Below are 8,276 nucleotides of genomic sequence, written 5' to 3'. Positions count from 1 at the left end.
CCTGGAAACAACCTAGATGCCCTTCAATGGAAGAATGGATGAAGAAAGTATGAAATATATACATATTAGAGTACTACTCAGCAGTAAAAAACAGGGATTCTTGAATTTTGCATGCAAATGGATGGAAATAGAAAACACTATCCTGAGTGAGGTAAGCCAGACCCAAAAAGAAAGATTTTTATAACATACATTAGTAGTATTTTTTAAATTCTCTGAGTATTAAGAAATTAATGTTTCAGAGTCAAAAAAATAATGCATTTATTTTAGCAGATATCAAAATTGTCTCTGTATTTGTGATGGTATGGATAATGCCATCTTATTTAAGGACAAGAGTGGGACCAGAAATATCTCCAGTTTAATTATAATGAGAATCGTATTATAGTCAAACAGGGTGCTTCATCAGGAGCTCTCGAAGTATGACTACAGAAGACATTTTTAACCTTATAAAAATCCTATCTTTTTCAAATTTTTATCTTTGTCAATAGAATTTGAATCACAATCTATTTCTATTTCATATTATTTCATATTTGTTTAATCAGATGCTCGAGCCTTATTACACTGAGCAGCATGAGGTTAACATTCAAGTTTTAAGCAGAAAGCTTAACTCTAAAACACCATATTATAGTTTAGCTATTTATCTATAATCAAATATATAATAATTAGATAAAATGCAGAGGTATTTTAAATCCATCATTCAAAGTAATCTAATTTATATTTATGACTTCATAATTATATTAAGTGGCAATGATGACTAGAATCTTACATATTGAGAATGAGCAATAGATAAAAGATAAACTTTTATCTTTTCCTTGGTTATTCGATCTCACTAATTACACATTTAATAATGATCAATTACACGTTAATGCACATAATTGTTTTATTAAATCTAAACCATAGTTAAATGCTTATTTAATAATCTAAGTTAGCATTGCCCTTTAATCTCTGTCAGTAAATTAGAGTTGCATTCATCCACCTAAATTTTAAATTATCTCTTGTTCTGCTCTCTGCTTTCTTGTCTTGAATTTTGGGGGGAAATCAGCCTACTTTATTTGAGCTAACAAAACAAAGTTGAGAAGAATTACATTTTAGACCTCAAATGATTGAATTGATTTGAATTTTTTGTTTGTTTGAATGTCAGTATCTAAAAGATAGAGTTAACATTTATTTTAAACATGAGCTGATAGAGTAATAATTTTAAAAACAGATAATTTTCAGCTGCTCAAGTTGCACTCTAAGCCCTTTAGCTCCTTATATCACTTGTCAAACAATACTGAAGATCTGGATTATTAGAGATACTCTAAGGGGGAAAGGGAACTAAAACCAGGAGAAGGCTTTAAGGGACCTTTCTAGGCAGCTGCTGATCGAAGACCACTGTACTCATCTCTAGAGCCTGTCCCCACTCCCTTTCCCTCCCCAGCCTCAACCATTGGCACCGAGAGGTGGAAATATAACTAGGAAGTTGCTTATCACCTCCTTAAATTATTCCAGGTGACAGAAAGATTTTTCCATTCACTAGACTCCATAAGATTTTTGAGTTCTACTTCAGATCCACTATAAACTTACCAGAATTTATTTACTTTCATTGAAATGAAACTAGAATATCAAAGAAAAAAATATTTTTCACAATTGATGTCAATGTCTTTAGTAAGAATGAATATAGCCAAAACAAGAGCAGGAAAAACAGAGCCGCATTACAAACATCTAGGCACACATGTGTGCACAGTTACACATACGAAGGAAACCAATGAGCACCTCTCCAAACTCTTAGAGTATCAGCTGGACACGTAGTTTTACAGTGATTGAGTAGAATACACCATACTATTCTAATACCCCTTCTTAAGAAAGAAATTTCACACTCTACAGAAAAAAATCCCAAATGTGTGCATTCTTGCCCAAATCCTATGCATAGCACCATGCACAAAACTCTCGTCTAAAAACCGTGATAGTACGAGTGACAGAAATATCATATCATTTTGCAGTGAAGGGATCTCACACAAGCTCAAATATACCACGAAGAAGTGGCATACCCTAATGGCACCCCTTATCTCTTGTTCCCACTTCCTCATCTAAGAATCTTTGAGGCACAAAAATATTTCAGAAGAATAATGTACGTAGAAATGGACATAAGAGGCTTCAGTTCTGCTTGAGGGTCCTTCATGCCCTTATCATAGTATATATTTATACTGAATAGGGTATGTGAGTAAGTAGGCATTTGTATAGCACTCAGGCATTTAATTGCACTATGAACAATAAATACCCATGAACGCTAATGATTTATGAGGCACAAAACTATCCTTCAATGCCAATCTATTCTGAAAATAGCATTTTGAAAGGCATTTGATTATTTTTTAGATATCATATAATGTGTTATAGCATGAGCATATAGGATCTAAATACCATTGGCAGTTCTTACAAATTTTTGCTGTTTGAGTTGGTCCCAGAGTCAAATCGATTGATTGTGGTTAAGCTGCCAAAAGAAGTATCGCATTATCAGATATTACTTTTAAAAACTTTTAAAAAGGTCATTGAGCTTCTCAAAAGAAGAGTATACAGCTATAAGTTCCATTTGAGGTGGTTCCATGAGAGAATCATTCACACTCGCTAAAGGCAAATGTTTTTTTTTTCTCATAACCAGCAAGCTTGGATTTATATCAGCTTGCTTCAAAGCAATGTCTTCCAGCCAGCTCTAGACAAAACAGAAGAATTCATTTCACCCCTCGGGCCTGGAGACCTGGCCCCAATGAGATACATTGCTTCATTTTGCTTCCTCGCTTAGTGTCTCCTGTAGGTGGTGGACTGGTGAGATGGTATCTGGAAGGTGATTTGGTGAAAATGGTGGTAATTTCACAGCAATTTTTGTGGCTATGCTACCCCAGTAGGAGTCATTCCACTTCTTCAAAAGTAAGAGCTTTTATCAAGAATCCAAGGAGGGAGGCTTGATGTGCTCAACATGGAGTTAAGTTGAAGAAATGGGTAAAACACACAGAGCTGATTCTAACCCGACAGGCACACTCCACACAAGATGTGCTGTGGGCACACAGAAAGGCAGCACCGTAGGGAGGGCTCAGATTAAATCACACCCGCTGCCGCCATCAGTATTCTTGCTTGTCGTGGCTTTTCTGTTTGGGGAGAGCTTATCAACAGACATGAGTTCAGAATGATGAGTGAGACCAGTGATAAACACAGACGGAGAAAATGAAACTAAGCTCTCTTTGATGTCTGTTCTCATTGTTCTTAGTCAAAAAGCTGAAGTGCATGGGCGCCCGGCCTGTCACCCTGGGACGTTCGCGGTTTTGTTTTGTGATTATAACAACTTTTAAAAAATATATTGCTTTTGAGGGGAAATGGGAACAACATTTTTCTTCACCTGTCTTGTAGCACATGTAGAAGAAATATATGAGTCTTACTGAACACACCTTTTCAAATGAGACTCCTTTTCTTAAATACTCAATTCATGTATTAATTTCTACAAGCCAAATTTAAATTTTCCTAATAAAATGGGGGTCTCACATTCAAAAACAACATTGAACAGAGGTAGACTTTTCATGGTTCTGAAGAATTTAAGTGTCAGGGTTACCATTTTTGTGGCTTTTGATCATTTATGGATACATAAATGTATGCCTCAGGATAGGCCTTATTTTTGTTTGCTTGTTTTTGTATAACCATTCCTCATCAAATTTATGAAATACATTTAAAATAATTTTTAAAATCTATTTCCAGCACATACATTGTCCCCTCAGATGCATTTTCACTATCTGCTGAATTACCAGAGTTGCTTCAGGAATTTGCTTAAATCTCAGGTCCATTTAGATTTATATGGTGTGCACAACACACACACATACACACACACACTCTAGGAGTGTCTTTCTTTAGAAATAGTAGGTAGACAGGGCACGTCTACATTCTATTTTATAGCTCAACAACACAGGTACACAAAGGCAGTCCAAGATCTCATTCGCAGTAACATCATACTTTACAGCACACTAAATGTAGCTACAGCCTTACCAAAATTTGAAGTACACAAATGCAGAAATTAGTGATACTCTGGACATTAGGTACAGAGAAACATTATGGAAGGAGCAAAACTTTTTTAATTATGTAATTGATAATACAGTACATATAATAGTGATAGCAAGGAAGATTATTTAAGAGGATATTTTTTTTAAAAAAAGCATAACAGAATGTTGTATTTATGCTTTTAGGCTTAGATCCTAGGGCAGGAATCCTCTGTGAAAACTTGTAGATGTGTACATGAAATAAACATAGGAGAAGCTTGTTCCTGCTGGCTACATTCTTAAATATTCCAAGGTCTGACCAAAGGCAATCTGAAAGGAATTATTTAAACCACAGAAACCAATTATTGACAAAACATTGTATAAAATGTATAAATTATTTCTTTGTTTTCCTTGCAAAACACAGTACTTCTATATGGTTGACATATGAAGAAATGATTAAATCAAATACAGCTGAAAGTAAAAAAAAAATCGTATCACAGATACATCACAGATCTTATAAGCAAATTCTAGTTCTTAAAGTTTTATGTCTCCCCTGGTTCTTTAAATTCACAATTTGGTACACTTCTGCTTTCTATTTGAAAGAAATATTCACTTTTGTACCAAGTTTTGGCTTCAACATTTTAGATACTTGCCCTTAAATATGTTCTTTCGAAAATGTTTTTCCTTACAAACCCAAGTCCTTAGAAGGAAAAATGTGCATAGGCAGAAAAATCAAAATATTTTCCTCTTATAGCAGCAAGATAGGAAAGAAAATCCCCAAATTATATTCAGGACATGTACTTGAAAGACATATATTGCAAGAAGGAGATCTCATGGGATTCTCCCAAAGACAAAGAACCACTGGTATCCACCAACTGAGGGATGGAGCATTACCCTCTTCCAAAAATGGTTCTCTTAGTTAGTTAGTCTTAAAATCATATTTACACAAGACATGATAAATGGACTCAACAGTGTGTGTGAGTATGCGAATATATTTGTATATATTTTATAATAATAATAATACCAACAATCTGAGGTAGAAGAAGATAAATGAATGGGAATTGAAAGATGGGGGCCATAGAAATGGGAAGATTTGGGGCAGGGCCATGGGAATGGGAAGATTTGGGGCAGGGCCATGGGAATGGGAAAATTTGGGGCAGGGCCATGGGAATGAGAAGATGTTAGCATGGGAATGAAAAGGTAGAGGACATAGAAATGGGAATATTTGGTCAAAGGAAATGTTGGAGGGAGAATAAGGAAGAGTGAGTAGTATAATTACATTTCTAATTATTTAAATTTAATAAAAGAGATTCTTATTTCTGTGCTGCAAATTCTATTATCAAGACCATGAATAATCTACCGTAGTGATACCACAATTGTTCTCAGATACCTTTAAAATATTTTCTTGATCAAGTCCTCTTTACTCAAAAATCTTGAGTCATGACTCAACACTCAATCTAGAAGATAGAGTTGGTGGATAAAGTTATCGCCATATTTCAAGTCATGATTGTGTGAAATAATAAACACTTGATGACTATACTTCTTTTACTTATTATTATTTGAATAACATTTAGTATCTATGTAAACACTAATTCAAAATTACCAACACTGGTGTGCTTATGTTTCTGTTTAAGTGACCTTTTGTAAGTAATTAATTTTTAAGGTGACAAAGTGTTTTGAAGCTCAAATGACAAGCAGAAGAAAACATTGAACTTTGTCATTAGAAATTATGAAAATAAAAGAAAATTGAGAAGGAGGCCCCCAAATGAGTAATGAACTAGATACTTATGGGATACGATTGAAAGATATAATGTACTGAAATGCAAAAAAAACTATCAATTAATAAAATAATGGCTCAAAAATACTCAAGTATTTGTAAAGATACAAAATTGCAAATTCAATACCTGTTTAAAGTCCAGTAGGAGGAAACAAAGGGAAATTTATAACACTTCTCACAGTCGAAGTCTAGAGATCAAAAGAGAAACAGAAAGCATATTGAATGCAAGGAAAGAGTCTTTATAGTCAGCACCGACTTTCCATCAGGCACAAGTGAGTAAATAAATTATATTGAAAAACAAGTAAATTCCAACCCAGACTCTATACCCAGCACAAACATGCCCCAAGAACAGAGGTACAATAATGATATTTAGGTGTAATAATAAACTAAGGGAGTGCCTTGTCAGGGGACCGGACACTAGTTACTGGTGACAAATAAAGTTCTTTATCATGGAGGAAAAGAAGTCTTTGGAGACCAGATATTTTTTACAAATAAAGGGGTTTCTGAAATGGAAATAACATGCAATTAATAAAAACAACTTTAATTTAAGTTTTGTTAATGAATATAAGGGTCTTCTAAATACTTATCTTATATCCACACTATGGTGTATCTCTCACCCTAATCAAGCAAATGTCTTTTTCCATAACACAACGGCTGTTGTAGAGAAACACAAAGTATTATAGAGTCGAGAATAAGTGACTGTGGAGTATCCATTCCCAAATTGGACGTTGCGGCGAACTCCTCGCCCAGCGAGAAAGAACGACCACGACACGAGGATTCTTCTCAGATCACGCTTTACTGGAGTGCACTTGGTTGAGAGATAACATGAAGCGAAGGGGCCCAAGAGCACTAAGGCAGCTGCTTATATAAGGAATTGGCACATGGGTTGTCCTGTGATTGGTTGCCACCATCAGCTGACACCAGACTGCATCGAGATAGGCCCAGGGACCCCCATTCACCGCGCATGCGGGAAGCGGGGGACAGGCAGTTCTCAAAGGCATTGCCAAATATGGAGTATAACCGGCAAGACAGGATGTGGTGCCATCTTGCAATGGCGATCCTGTCTGGCTCCCTGCAGGACGTCTGTAACATAACCTTGAGAGTAAGGATCAGAGAACATGGTGGAGAGGGGCCAAAGAGATTGTAAGAGTCTTATGACCGGAACTGCTTTGAAATGGGTATCTTCAGAAAAGGGTCAAGCACCCATGGACTCTTAACATCTGTGGTCACCAACCTAAGGCCCTCAGGACATGATATTAGGCCATATTCCAGCACAGATGAAGGAAGGAATCACAAGGCCCCACCTCTCCTGGAATAGCTACAGCCAATCTTTCCTCAACTGCAGGAGAAAAATCAGTTTTCTTTCCTGTTTGGTTTTCAATATCAAAGTAGTTAGTCTAACCCCGTGTGTACATAGGCAACATAGACTGGTTTATTTGGGATATATATATATATATAATAGGACACATATATGTATGCTATATAAAATTGTATTTTAAAATTCTAGAAGAGAAAGACATAATATGAATGAATTTAAGGTGGCAGATGCAGGAGGAACAGGGGAGGAGGTAGAGGAGTCAGAGAGGAATATAGATGATTGAGATGTATTCTTTTCATATATGAAGTTCTGAAATATAAAAATGTAAAAGAAGAAAGTTTCATTATAATTTGTGTGGGAAGGGTGTGTTGCATGTGTATAGGGGTGTGTACGCAGTGGATGAACACTGTGACCAAACATGGACTTCAGAAAGCTTCTTTTATCACTACCTGCATTCTACCTCTCTAGAAGTCTCTCTGAAGTTGAAGTCTGCCTGTTCCTATAGGAATTGTTGACAACCTAGCCCCAACAGTTTCATCAATGAGTCTCCCATATTCACAAAGCTCTAGTCTAGAATATGCCTGCAGCTAAGACCAGCTGTTTCTAATTTTGATACAGCCCAAAGTAGTTTTCATTTTGTCATTTGTTCTTTTGCTGTGCTAACAAAAACTCTATTGTCAAACCCAAAGTAACTCAGATTCATCCCTTACTTGATGAGTTGTATGTGTTTCTCCCTTGCCCTCAGATATATGACTTATTTTATATGATGTATTTTGAATTCATTGTCAAAGGTGACATGAAATTGCTACTGAAATTCATTTTTTTTCCATATGGATATCTCAGTTATTTCTGTACTATTTCTCTCTTAAATTGTTTTCACAGAAATCAATGTGAGTATTTATTTTTGATAATCAGTCCCATCCTTTCAACATCTAGATCTGCCCTTCAAACAATATCATGTTTTGAGTGAATTTGACAAAGAAGCATGAATAATCCAACTTTAATCTTCTTGCCAAAGATATCTTGGGTCATTTTTTTTTTGCTTTTCATTTCATTATGAAGTTTAGAACCATCTACAGAAATAAAATTAGAAATCTGTAAGAGGTTCTAAAGGATTGTGAATCAATTGTCCTCTGATTCAGGAGCATGAAGCACCTACCCATTTATGCCAGCCTTTTCCAGATTT

At 35.6% G+C, this 8,276-nt stretch overlaps 1 long non-coding RNA gene across 1 annotated transcript; it reads right to left on the bottom strand.

Moving 5' to 3' along the window:
• Nucleotides 1-4,164: 4,164 nt before the first annotated feature.
• On the bottom strand, nt 4,165-6,623 carry LOC101984670. The gene is made up of 4 exons (XR_258544.1): nt 6,390-6,623; nt 5,900-5,960; nt 5,386-5,452; nt 4,165-4,325 (listed from the first exon to the last, which is right to left on the bottom strand). It is a non-coding gene; the product is annotated as an uncharacterized LOC101984670 (long non-coding RNA).
• Between the last annotated feature and the right edge of the window lie 1,653 nt (nt 6,624-8,276).

This window comes from Microtus ochrogaster, chromosome 22, assembly GCF_000317375.1.
Source record: "Microtus ochrogaster isolate Prairie Vole_2 chromosome 22, MicOch1.0, whole genome shotgun sequence".
Lineage (NCBI taxonomy): Eukaryota > Metazoa > Chordata > Mammalia > Rodentia > Cricetidae > Microtus > Microtus ochrogaster.
This window is presented reverse-complemented; position numbering and strand designations above follow the sequence as displayed.